Raw genomic sequence first — 14117 nt, forward strand, 5'->3', positions numbered from 1 at the left:
TTATATCTTCTTATTGCTTTCTAATAATTTATTGTATAAATATTATATGTCACAATTTATCCATTCTACTATTGATAGACATAAACATTTGGGTAGTTTTTGATTTTTGGCTCTTACTCTGGTTAATGTCTCATGGGCTGGAGTGAAATTTTTAGGTGATATTGTGATACGGTTTGGCTGTGTCACCACTCAGTTCTAATCTTGAATTCTCACGTGTTGTGGGAAGGACCTGGGGAGGCCACAGGGACATGAATTTTCCTTGCTGTTTTCGTGATAGAAATAAGTGAATATAAAGAGGTGTTCCCCTGCATAAGTTCTCTTTTCCTGCTGTCATCAATGTAGGATGTGACTTGCTCCTCCTTGCCTTCTACCATGATTGTGAGGCTTCTCCAGCCACATGGAACTGTAAGTCCATCAAACCTATTTCTTTTCTAAATTGTCCAGTTTTGGGTATGTCTTCATCGGCAGTGTGAAAATGGACTAATAAAGTAAATTGGTACCAGTAGAGTGGGGCCCTGCTAAAAAGACACCCAAAAATGTGGAAGCAACTTTGGAACTGGGTGACAGGCAGAGGTTGGAACAGTTTGGAGGGCTCAGAAGAAGACAGAAAAATGTGGGACAGTTTGGAACTCCCTAGAGACTTGCTGAATGGCTTTGACCAAAATGCTGATAAGGATATGGACAATGAAATCCAGGCTGAGTTGGTCTCAGATGGAGATGAGACACTTGTTGGGAACTGGAGCAAAAGTGACTCTTGCTATGTTTTATTAGATACTCAGTAATGGGATTGCTGGGTTGACTGGTAGTTCAGTTTTTAGCTCTTTGAGACATCACCACGCTGTTTTTCACATTCGATGAAATAATTTACACTCCCACAAACAGTGTATAAGTGTCTCTTTTTCTCCACAACCTTGGCAACGTCTGTTATTTGTTGACTTTTTAAAATAGCCATTCTGACTGGTGTGAGATGGTATCTCATTATGATTTTGATTTGCATTTCCTTAATAATCAGTGATATTGAGCTTTTAAAAATATACTTGTTGGCTGCATGTATGTCTTCTTTGGAAAATGTCTATTCATAACCTTTGCCCACTTTTTAATGCGCTTCTTTAGTTTTTGTTGACTTTAGATTGGTGCAAAAGTAATAATGGTTTGGATCATTAAGAGTAAATTAAAAGTAATGGCCATAACCACAACTATTTTTGCACCAACTTAGTAAATTTGTTTATTAACTTTGTTTGTAAGTTCCTTATGGATGCTGGATATTAGACCTTGTCAGATGGATAGTTTGCACATTTTTTTCTCCCATTTTATAAGTTGTCTGATTACTCCGTTGATAGTTAATTTTCCTGCGCAGATCTCTTTAGTTTAATTACATCCCATTTGTCCATTTTTACTGTTTTGAAATTGCTTGTGGCATCTTCATCATGAAAACTGCTTGTTCCTATGTCCAGAATGATATTATGTACTTTGTCTTACAGAGGTCTTATACCATTGCATTTACATTTAAGTCTTCAATCCATCATGAGTTGATTTTTGTATATGATGTAACAAAATGGTGCACTTTCAATCTTTTGCATATGGCTAGCCAGTTATCTCAGCACCGTTTATTGAAAGGGAGTCCTTTCTACATTGTTTGTTTTTGTCAGCTTTGTTTAATATCACATGGTCATAAGTGTGTGGCCTTATTTCAGGACTCTGTATTATGTTCCATTGGCCTATGTGTCTGTTGTTGTACCAGTACCATGCTGTTTTGTTTATTGTAGCCCTGTAGGATAGTATGAAGTTGAGTGTAATGTCTCCTGCTTTCTTCTCTTCGCTTAGGATTGCCTTGGGTATTTGGGCTCTTTTTGGTTCCGCATGAATTTTAAAATAGTTTTTTTTTTTCTAGTTCTGTGATGAACGTCATTGCTGGTTTGATAGGAATAGCTTTGAATCTGTAAATTAATTTGGGCAGTATGGCCATTTTAATGACATTGATTCTTCCTATCCATGATTATGAAATGTTTTTCAATTTGTGTTATCACTGACTTCTTTTAGCAATGTTTTTTAATTCTCATTGTAGAGATCATTCATCTTCCTCATACGCTGTATTCCTAGGTATTTTATTCTTTTTGTGGCAATTTTGAAAGGGATTGTGTTTGTGATTTGACTCTCAGCTTGGCTGTTGTTGCTGTATAGAAATGCTAGTGATGTTTGTATATTGATTTTGTATCCTGAAACTTTGCTGAAGTTATTTATCGGCTCAAGGACCTTTGGGCCAAGACTGTGGGGTTTTCTAGATATAGAATTGTGTGTTCTACAGACAGGGATAGTTTGACTTCTCTTCCTGACTGGATGCCCTTCCTTCCTTCCTTCCTTCCTTCCTTCCTTGCTTCCTTCCTTCCTTGCTTCCTTCCTTCCTCCCTTCCTCTTTCTCTCTCTTTCCTTTCTCTTTTCTTCCTTTCCTTTCCTTTCCTTTCCTTTCCTTTCCTTTCCTTTCCTTTCCTTTCCTTTCCTTTCCTTTCCTTTCCTTTCCTTTCCTTTCCTTTCCTTTCCTTTCCTTTCATCTTTCCTTTCATCTTTCCTTCTTTCTCTTGCCTGATTGCTCTGGCTAATACTTCCAAAACTATGTTGAATAGGGGTAGTGAGAGGGAATCCTTGTCTTGAGCCGGTTTTCAAAAGGAACGCTTCCAGCTTTTCCACATTGAATATGATGTTATATAATATGTGGGTTTGTCATAGATGGCTCTTATTATTTTGAGGTATGGTTTTTCAATACCTATTTTATTGAGTATTTTTAACATGACAGGATATTGAATTTTATCAAAAGTTTTTCTCTGTGTCTATTGAGATAGTAAGCAGTTCTTTTTTTGTCTTTAGTTATGTTTATGTGATGAATCATGTTTATTGGTTTGCATATGTTGAGCCAACTCTGCATCCAAGGGATGAAGTCTACTCTGTTGCAGTAGATTAGCCTTTTCAAGTGCTGCTGGATTTGGCTTGCAAGCATTTTGTTGAGACTTTAAGCATCAATGTTCATCAAGGTTACTGGCTTGAAGTTTTCTTTTTCATTGTGTTTTTGCCAGGTTTTGGTATCAGGATGCTGTTGGCCTCATAGAATGAGTTGGGGAGGAGTCCCTCCTCCTCAATTTTGTGGAGTAGTTTCCTTAGAAATGGTACCACCTCTTCTTTGTACATCTGGTAGAATTCAGCTGTGAATACACCTGGTCCTGGGTTTTCTTGGGGGGCTGATAGGCTATTTAGTAGTGATCCAATTTTAGAGCTCATTATTGGTCTCTTTAGGGAATCAATTTGTTCCTGGTTTAATCTTCAGAGGGTGTGTATGTTCAGGAATTTATCTCTTCCAGGTTTTCTTTTGAATGGTTTCTGGTGTCTTGATTTCCTTCACTTCAACTCTGATTTTGATTATTTGTAGTTTTCTGCTAACTTTAAGGTTTATTTGCTCTTGCTGCTCTAATTCTTCCAGTTGTGATGTTAGGTTGTTAATTTGAGCTCTTTCTAACTTTCTGATATGAGTTTTCAGTATTATGAATTTTTCTCTTAATATTGCCTTAGCTAAGTCCCAGAGTTTGTTATATATGTTGTATATTGCTCTTATTAATTTCAAAGAACTTCTTGATTTCTGCCTTAATTTCATTATTTACCCAAAAGTCATTCAGGAGAACTTTGCTTAACTTCCATATAAGTGCATGGTTTTGAGCAATTTTTAAAGTCTTGGAAACAGAAGGATCAAAAACAGAGCATGCATAGTTAAAATGTTAGAAAAAATTTTTGGAAAGATTGGTGTTTTGAAACCTTGGGGAAACGTTGGTATTCTTCAAAATGTGATTTGTGTAAGAACAAATGTAAACAAGGCTAACTTATGTGGTTCAGAGGAGAACATTTTAAATATTCTAAACCATGTGTTATTTCAACCTATATAAGAAAACAAGATAATAAGTTTCCTAATTTACCTATCCTCCAAACACCATGGACAATATAACTTGGACAAGGTTATATTAAAAGAGGGATTAAAGGTGACTTAAACAATAACATATCAAATGAGTTCCAAAAGCAATAAATTTCAAAGTATACTGAAATGTACTGCAAACTAAATAAAAATGTACAAGACTCATTATAATCTTGGAACAAATTGTCATTTGCAGATGGACATGAAACTTACCAGCCATATAGAAAAATATATTCAGATTTTACCCAAAAATCTTAAAATATTTTGAATGATAAACATAGTGAAAACTGAGACTAGAATCAAATATTAGCCATGTATTAACAGAAAATTGATTATCATACTACATGAAGAACTCCTACAAATAACTGAAAGGAAAGATGTTAAAAGGCTATAAAGAGGTGATTCACACAAAAAATACAGATAGCAATAAGTACACAATGGATATTCTGCCACATAAATGATAGAAAAAGCAAACCATATTATAAGATAACATTTTCTTAATAATATTAAAAACATTAAAATTGTAACAAAACAATACTAGGAATAGTATGGAAAACAGATATTCTAATGCAATGTTGATAAAGAGGATAGCTTATTATATTCAAAGCAAAAGGCCTTCAATTCATATTTTGCTTTTGGAAACTGAGCTGGGTGTGCAAACCTGGGAATTCTCTTTTTACTTTATACATTCTGTATTGGAGTATTTTTGAAAATGAGAATATTTTAGTTAAAAATGTAAAACATAACAAACAAAAAACAATGAACACCTAAACAGGCTACTCATAAAAGTTAAGATAGGTAATAAGTACATAAAAAGGGGCTAAACCTCACAAAAATGAATCACATACAAATTAAAATATTTAAGAGCATTTTGAAGTACCAATTCGTGAAAGACCTATAAAAACAAGAATACACACTTTGGTTTTTTGGTGGAAAATACTTTCATTATGATGAAAGCACAAACTGGATCTCAATTTCAGAGGCAATTTGGCAACAGGTATGATAATGAATTTTATTATTTTGATTTTTAGACAAATTTTATTTATTCAACAGACTACTAGGAAAATACAGAGATATCTCTTGAGGCATTGTTGTTTGTTTTAAGATATGTTTTATTGAGACAAAATGTATATAACACAAAATTCATTATTTTAACCATATTAAAGAGTACAATTAGGTGATTTGTAGAAACTTTAAAATGTTGCAAAATGATCATCACTCTCTAATTCCAGAACATTTTCATTACTCCAAAGAGAAAACTCATATCTTTTAGTAGTCAATCCCATTTTGCCCTCTCTCCATATCCTGGCAGTCACTAATCTACTTTCTGTCTCTCTGATTTTGCCTGTTATAGATGTTGATTTTTAAAATGGACTCACATAAATGTATTTTGTGTTTGAACTGTTTCATTTAGCATAATGTTTGTAAGTGCATCTGTACCAAAGTCATGTATTAGAGCTTCCTTCCCTTTTATGGTTGAACAATATTCTACGGTATGGATACAACACATTTTGTTTATCATCGTTCATTTGGAGAGCAGTTGGGTTATTTCCACCCCGTGGCTATTATGAATAATACTGCCATGGACATTTGCATACAAGTTTTTATTCTACGTATATTTTGAATCTTCTTGTTTATATTGATAGGAGTGTAATTGGTAGGTTGTGTGGTGACACTATATTTTACTCTTTGAGAAGCTGCCAAACTATTTCATTCCACAGCAATGTCACTGAGATTCCTACGAGCAATGGATGAGGGTTTTGATTTGTCTGCATCCTTGTCAACATTTGCTATTTTCTTTTTCTTTTTAAAATTGCTATAACAATTTAGTATGTGTGGAGTGGTATTTCACAGTGGGTTTGATCTGCATTTCACTAACGACAGTTTTATCACATTTTTTCACGTCCTTATTGGCAATTGGTTTATGTTCTTTGGAGAAATGCCTTTTTGTGTCCTTTGCCAATGTAAAAAATTGGGTTGTCTTCTTATTGTTGAGTGGTGTTTTAAAAATATATTCAGGATACTAAACCCTTAAAAGATACATAAATTGCACATATTTTCTCCCATTCTGTGGGTTGTATTCTTACTTTTTTGACAGTGACTTTTGACACACATTTTTCACTTTGATAAAGTCCAAGTTAATAATTTTTTTTACTGCTTATTGTGCTTTTGCTCTCATATTTAAGAAACTTTCATAATGCTAGCTTATAAAGGTGTATACCTATTTTTCCTTCTAAGAGTTTTATAGTTGTAGCTCTTACATTTACATATTAGATTCATTACGGCTACAATTTTATTATTTTGCATGTGGATATCTAGGCATCCCAGCTCCAGTTTTTGAAAAGACTATTCTTTTCCCATGAATAATATTGGCCTTCTTGAAAAGCAATAGATCTTCTTCAATATCAGTTTCTAATTACTCAATTCTATTCCATCTATCTGTATGTCTATCCTTTTGACAGTACCACACTGCTTTGCTTATTGTAGCTTTCTTTTACGTTGTAAAATTGGGAAGTGTGATTTATATAACTTTGTTCTTTAATTCCAATATTGTTCTGACAATCTGGTGTCCCTTGTACTTGCATTTATATTGTAGGATTATGTTGTCTATTTCTACTAAAAGGCAGTTTGAATTTTGATAAGGGTTGTCTCTTTCTTCCAAAAGGTAGTTGGAATTTTGAAAAAGGTAGCATTGACTCTGTGGAATAATTAGTTTTGTATAAACATATTAACAATATTGCATCTTACAATTCATGAGCATGGGATATCTTGCATTTTAAATATTCTTTTTAATTTATTTTACAATATTTTATAGTTGTCCATGTAGAGGTCTCATACTTCTTTGGTTAAATGTATTCCTTAGTATTATATCGATTCAGATGCCATTTAAAATGGAATCGATTTTTAAATTTCAATATAGAGTTGTACAGTGCTAGTGCATAGAAATACAACTAATGTCTGCATGCTAATATTATATCTTGAAGCTTTTATGAACACATATATTCACTGCAATAGTTTGTGTATCTATGTGTTCTTCAGGATTTCTATATATAAGATCCTGTCATCTGTGAATAGAGATACTTTTATTTTTTTTCTTTCATCTGGATGATTTTATCTCATTTTAGTGCCAATTTCCCTGGTTAGAACTTCCAAGACAATGTTGAAAAGAAGTGAAAATAACAGGTATCATGATTTGTTCCTTATCTCAGAAGTCAAATTTTTAGTATTTCATCATTAAATACGGTATTAACTGTGGAGTTTTTATAGATGCTCATTATCAAGTTGAGGAAATTTCATTTTATTTTTAGTTTGTTCAGTATTTTTATTAATACTGAACAAATGAAATGGTGTTAGGTTTTGTAAAATGATTTTCTGCATCTTTTGAGATGTTTTGTCTTCTTTTCTTTATTATTGTGGCGTATTATATTGAATAATTTCGTATGTTAAACTTGAAGACTAGCCAAATTCTACAAGGTCATGTTTAATCCTTTAAATGTAATGCTGAGTTCTGTTTTCTATTATTTCATTAAGGATTTTTATGTCTATATTCGTAAGAGATATCCATTGGTACTTGTTTTTTTTTTTTTTCCTAAGTTCTCTTGCAATTTCTTTATGACTCTCTTATTACTCAGCAGTGTGTTATAAGTTTAATAATACCACTCTTCTCAAAAGATATACTGAAGTTCTAACATCCACTATTGCAGAATGTGATCTTATTTGGAAATAGGGTTGTTGCAGAGGTGATAAGTTAAGAAGGGTATACTGGAGTAGGGTAGGCCTGTAATCCATGATGACCAGTGTCCTTATAAGAAGATGGCTTTGTGAAGACAGACATACAAGGAGAATGCCATGTGGTGATGATGCACAAATTAGAGTTATGCCATTCCAATTCGAGGAAAACCAAGGTTGCCAGCAAACTACCAGTGGCTAGCAAAAGGCAAGGAAAGGCGTCTCTACTGGTGTAGAAGAAGTATGATGATATTAACAGCTTAATTTCAGACATGTAGCTTCTGGAACTGTGAGACAGTAAATTTTCTTTAAGTTTGTGACATTTTGTATGGCAGCAGAAAAAGATAAATACAGAGTGTGTTTTTCAATTTCCACATATTTATGAATTTTAAAAACTGCATTTGTACTAATTTCTAACTTAATTCCATTTGTTTGAAGAAATTGCTTTTAATTATTTCAATCTTTCACAATGTATTCGATTAGTTTTGTGACATAACAGGTGGCCTATCCTGCAGAGCATTCCATGCACAGGCAAGAAAAATGTGTATTTTGGAGAGAGATGGAGCAGGAGTGGGATAGAAAGTGCCACTTATCCCCTGCAAGGACACCAAGTTAACAACCATCTACTTAAAAAAAAAACACCTTCATGGCTGGGAGCGGTGGCTCACATCTGTAATCCCAGCACTTTGGGAGGCTGAGGAGGGCGGATCATGAGGTCAGGAGATCTAGACCATCCTGGCTAACACGGTGAAACTCTGACTCTACTAAAAATTCAAAAAATTAGCCAGGCGTGGTGGCGGGTGCCTGTAGTCCCAGCTACTCCGGAGGCTGAGGCAGGAGAGTGGCGGGAACTCCAGAGGCGGAGCTTGCAGTGAGCGGAGATCCCACCACTGCACTTTGGCCTGGGCGACAGAGCGAGACTCCCTCTGAAAAAAAAAAGAAAAGAAAAGAAAAGACAAAACACCTTCACAGGAACCAAAAATCAGGTGAGTACTACTATACTTGATTTTAACTTCATATAGCTGAAAGAGGCACTGAAGAGATAGATAAAATAGTCTTGAATCACTCCACCTCCTGAAAGACTCCACCTCTTCTCCACTCCTGGCAGCGGTGTGATGCGGAAGCATCTTTGGGCACTGGGGGAAGGAGAAAACAGTAATTGTGAGGAATTAAACTCTGTGTTATTCTGTTAGTGCAAAAAGGAAAACCAGACCAAATTCAGATGGTGCCCACTCATGGAGGGAGCATTTAAACCAGCCCTTAGAGGGGAATTGCCAATGTAAGGGGTTAGAACTTGAGTGCCTGCAAACCTTGCTACTGAGGGCCAAAGTGCTTTATGTCCCTAAGGAAACTTGGAAATCAGTCTGGGCCATAAGGACTGCAACTCTTGATGATTCCTAGGACTGAACTAGGCCCAGAGACGGTGGACTGTGGGGGCAGGCAACATACAGAAACACCAGCTGGGGCAGACAAGGTAGTGCTGACATCACTCCTCCCATAACCCCAGGCTCCTGACTCCAAATGAGATCCCTTCCTTGAAGAGAGGAGAGGGAATAGCGGGGAGGATTTTGTCTTACATCTTGGATACCAGCTCAGCTGCAGCAGGATAGGGTACCAGTCAGAGTCATGAGGCCCTTGTTCAGGCCCTAGCTCCCAGATGACATCTCTAGACACACCCTGAACCAGAGGGGAACCTGCTGCCTTGAAGGAAATGACCCAGTCCTTCCAGCATTTATTTCCTGCTAACTGAAGGGCCCTTGGACCCCGAATAACCAGCAGTGATAGCTGCTACTAGATAGAGGGCCCTTGGTGAGTCTCTGAGACTTGCTGGCTTCAGGTAGCAACACTGCCACAGTGGGGTAGAGCACCTAGTAGGCTCTTGGGGTTTTCTATTCAAGGACATGACTCTTGTATGGCATTTGTGGACATTCCCTGGGCCAGAGGGGAGCCCACTGCCCTAAAGGATGAGTCCCAGGCTAGGCAACATTCACCACAAGCTGACTTCAGAGACCTTGAGTCTTAAGAAAACATCAGTGGTAATCTGGCAGTACTCCTTGTGGCAAGGAGTGATGGTGACTATGGGATGAGGCTCTTTTGCCTTTCGAAAGGGGAGAAAAGAGTAGGAAGGACTGTGTTTTGTGGTTCGAGTGCCAGCTCAGTCACAGTACAGCAGAATACCAGGTAGACTTCTAAGGATTTTTATTCTGGTCCCTGACTCTTGGAGAGCATTTCTGGACCCACCTGGGGCCTGGGGTATCTCGTCGCCCTGAAGGGAAAGTCATGAGCCTGGCTGGCATTGCCACCTGCTGACTGTAGAGCCCCTGGGCTTTGGGCAAACATAAGCAGTAGCCAGGAAATGGTTGCAGCAGGCCTTGGGTGAGACCCAGTGCTGTGTTGGTTTCAGGTCTGACCCAGTGAAGTCATAGTGGTGGTGGCCACAGAGGTGCTTATGTCACTCCACCCCTAGCTTTACGTGGCTCAGAACAGAGAGAGAGAGACTGTATGCTTGGGAGAAAGTTAGGGAAAAGAACAAGAGTCTCTACCAGGTAATCCAGATAATTCTCCCGTATATTTCTAATACCATTGATATGGTTTGGCTCTGTGTTTCCACCCAAATCTTATCTTGAATTGTACTCGATAATTCCCAGATGTGGGAGGGATCTGGTGGGAGATAATTTGAATCATGGGGGAGGTTTCCCCCATACCGTTCTTGTGGTAGTAAATAAGTTTCATGAGATCTGATGGTTTTACCAGGGATTTCCACTTTTGCATCTTCCTAATTTTTCTCTTGCCATTGCCATGTAAGAAGTGCCTTTCACCTCCCCCCACCATGATTCTCAGGCCTCCCCAGCCATGTGGAACTGTAAGTCCAATTAAACCTCTTTTTCTTCCCAGTCTCAAGTATGTCTTTATCATCAGCATGAAAACTGACTAATACAGTAAATTGGTACTAGTAGAGTAGGGTGCTGCTGAAAAGATACCCAAAAATGTGAAAGCGACTTTGGAACTGGGAAACAGGTAGAGATTGGAACAGTTTGGAGGACTCAGAAGAAGACAGAAAAATTTGAGAAAGTTTAGAACCTCCTAGAGATTTGTTGAATGGTTTGGACAAAAATACTGATAATGATATGAGCAATGAAATCCAGGCTGAGGTGATCTCAGATGAAGATGAGGAACTTGTTGGGAAATGGAGCAAAGGTGACTCTTGATATGTTTTAGAAAAGAGACTGGCAGTATTTTGTCCCTGCCCTAGAGATTTGTGGAACTTTGAACTTGAGAGAGATGATTTAAGATATCCGGCAGAACTTTCTAAGCAGCAAAACATTCAAGAGGTGACTTGGGTGCTGGTAAAAACATTCCATTTTAGAAAAGAAACAGATCATAAAACTTTAGAAAATTTGCAGCTTGATGATGCAGTAGAAAAGAAAAACTTATTTTTTGATGAGAAATTCAAGCTGGCTGCAGAAATTTGCTTAAGGAAAAAGGAATCACATGATAATCCCCAAGACAATGGGGAAAATGTCTCCAGGGCATGTCAGAGGTCTTTGTCGTAGCCCCTCCCATCACAGGACTGGAAGCCTAGGAGGAAAAAATGATTTTGGGGGCCAAGCCCAGGATTTCCATGGTATGTATAGCCTAGGGACTTGGTCCCCTGTGTCCCAGCCACTCCAGCCATTGCTAAAAGGATTACAGCCAAGGTTACAGCTCAACCCATGATTTCAGAGGGTGCAAGCCAAAAGTCTTGGCAGCTTCCATGTGATGTTGAGCCTGTGGATGCACAGAAGTCAATAATTGATATTTGGGAACCTCCACCTAGATTTCAGAAGATGTATATAAACTCCTGGATGCCCAAGAAAAGTTTGCTGCAGGAGCAGGGGCCTTCAGGGAGAACCAGTGCTAGGGTGGTGTGGAAGGAAAACGTGAGATCAGAGGCCCCACACAGAGTCTCTACTGGAGCAACTCTTGTTGGAGCTGTGAGAAGAGGGCCACCATCCTCCAGACCCCAGAATGGTAGATCCACCAACAGCTTGCACCATGCCTCTGGAAAAGCCACAGACACTCAACCGCAGCCCATGAAAGCAGTCAGTAGGGGGTCTGTACTCTGCAAAGCCATAGAGGTGGAGCTGCCCAAGTCTATGGAAACCTACCTCTTGCATCAGCATGACCTAGATGTAAGACATGGAGTCAAAGAACATCATTTTGGAACTTTAAATTTTGACTGCCTTGCTGGATTTCACACTTTCGTGGGCCCTGTAACCCCTTTGTTTTGGCCAATTTCTCCCATTTTGAATGGCTGTATTAACCTAATATTTTTACCCCCATTATATCTAGGAAGTAACTAGCTTTCTTTTGATTTTTACGGCCCATAGGTGGAAAGAACTTTCCTTGTTTCAGATGAGAGTTTAGACTGTGGACTTTTGGGTTAATGCTGAAATGAGTTAAGACTTTGGGGAACTATTGGGAAGGCATGATTGGTTTTGAAATATGAGGACATGAGATTTGGAGGGGCCAGCAATGGAATGATCTGGTTTGACTCTGTGTCCCCACCCAAATTTCGTCTTCAATTGTACTCCCATAGCTCCTACCTGTTGTGGGAGGAACCTGGTGGTAAATAATTTGAATCATGGAGGTGATTTCTCCCATACAGTTCTCATGGTAGTGAATAAGTCTCACAAGATCTGATGGTTTCATCAAGGGTTTCTGTTTTTGCATCTTCCTCATTTTTCTCTTGCTGCTGCCATTTAAGAAGTGCCTTTCACCTCCTGCCATGATTCTGAGGCCTCCCCAGCCATGTAAATCTGTAAATCCAATTAAACCTCTTTTTCTTTCCAGTCTCAGGTATGTCTTTATCAGCAGCATAAAAAAGGGCTAATGCAACCATCAAGGAGGTACCTCTATGAGTCTGCCAGAACCACAGCCTTACTAGGCTTGGAATGCCCCCCAAAGCAGAAACAGCTTAGATTACAGCATCCAAGTCCTTTCAAATATCTGGAAAGCCTCCCTAAGGAGAAAAGCTACAAATAATCTCAGAGGGTGAAGACTACAATAACTACCTAACACCTCAATGCCCAGACACTGAAGAATGTCTACTAGCATTAACGCCATCCATGAAACCGTGATCTCACCTAATGAACTAAATATGTCACCATGGATGAATCCTAGAGAAACAGAGATTTGTGACTTTTCACATAGAGAATTGAAAATAGCTGTGTTGGAGAAACTCAAATAAATTCAAGATAACACAGAAAGAATTCAGAATTCTATCAGATAAATTTAACAAAGAAATTGAATAATTAAACAAGTCAGCCTGAGTGCAGGGTTCAGTGGCTCATGCCTCTAATCCCAGCAGTTTGGGAGGCCAAGGCTGGGATTTGAAGTCAGAAGTTCGAGATCAGCCTGACCAACATGGTGAAACCTCATCTCTACTAAAAATACAAAAACTAGCTTGGCATGATGGTGCATGCATGCAGTCCCAGCTACCTGGGAGGCTGAGGCACAAGAATCGCTTGAACCCAGGACGTAGAGGTTGCAGTGAACTGAGATCATGCCACTGCACTGCAGCCTGGGTGACAGAGTTAGACTGTCTCAAATAAATAAATAAATAAATAAATAAATAAATAAATAAAGGGTCAATCAGAAATTCAGAGCTGAAAAATGCAGTTGGCATACAAAAGAATGTATCAAAGTTCTTTGTAGCTGGATGCGTCAAGCAGAAGAAAGAATCAAAATGAGCTTGAAGACAGGCCATTTGAAAATAATAAGAGGAGATAAAAGACAAGAAAATACAAAGCAATGAAGCATGCCTGAATGATCTAGAAAATAACACAAAAGGGCAAATCTAAGGGTTACTGGCCTTAAATAGGAGGAAGAGAAAGGAATAGTGGTGAAAAGTTTATTCAAAGGAGTAATAACAGAGAAGTTCCCAAGCCAAGATAAAGATATCAATTTCCAAGTCCATGAAGGTTATAGAACACCAAGTCAATTTAACCCAAACAAGACTTCCTAAGGGCATTTAGTAATCAAATATCCAAAGGTCAAGGATAAAGAAAGGATTTTAAAAGCAGTAAGATAAAAGAAATAAGTAACATACAATGGAGCTCCAATATCTGGGAGGAAACTTTTCATTGGAAATCTTACAAGTCAGGGAAAAGTGGTATCACATAGTTAAAGTGCTGAAGGAAAGAAACCTTTTACTCTAGAATAGCATATACAGCAAAATATTCAGCAAACATGAAGGAGCAATAAAAACTTTTGTAGACAAACAAAAGCTGAGGGATTTCATCAATGTCAGGCCTGTCCTACAAGGAAGCTAAAAATAGTACTTCAATCAAAAAGAAAAGAACATTAATGAGCAATAAGTAATCACCTCAAGGTACAAAACTTATTGGTAATAGTAAATACACAGAAAAACACAGAATATTGTAACAGTGTAATT

General features: G+C 37.8%; 1 long non-coding RNA gene across 1 annotated transcript in view; it reads left to right on the top strand.

The window, feature by feature from the left end:
* The first annotated feature begins 10158 nt into the window (after positions 1 to 10158).
* LOC105477903 (uncharacterized) overlaps positions 10159 to 14117 on the top strand; it is a 185569-nt gene continuing 181610 nt past the window's right edge. Inside the window, exon 1 of the long non-coding RNA XR_011625378.1 lies at positions 10159 to 10227. This is a non-coding gene — a long non-coding RNA (uncharacterized lncRNA). The remainder of the gene's footprint in view (positions 10228 to 14117) is intronic.

This window comes from Macaca nemestrina, chromosome 7 (genome assembly GCF_043159975.1).
Source record: "Macaca nemestrina isolate mMacNem1 chromosome 7, mMacNem.hap1, whole genome shotgun sequence".
In the NCBI taxonomy this organism is placed as follows: Eukaryota; Metazoa; Chordata; class Mammalia; order Primates; family Cercopithecidae; genus Macaca; species Macaca nemestrina.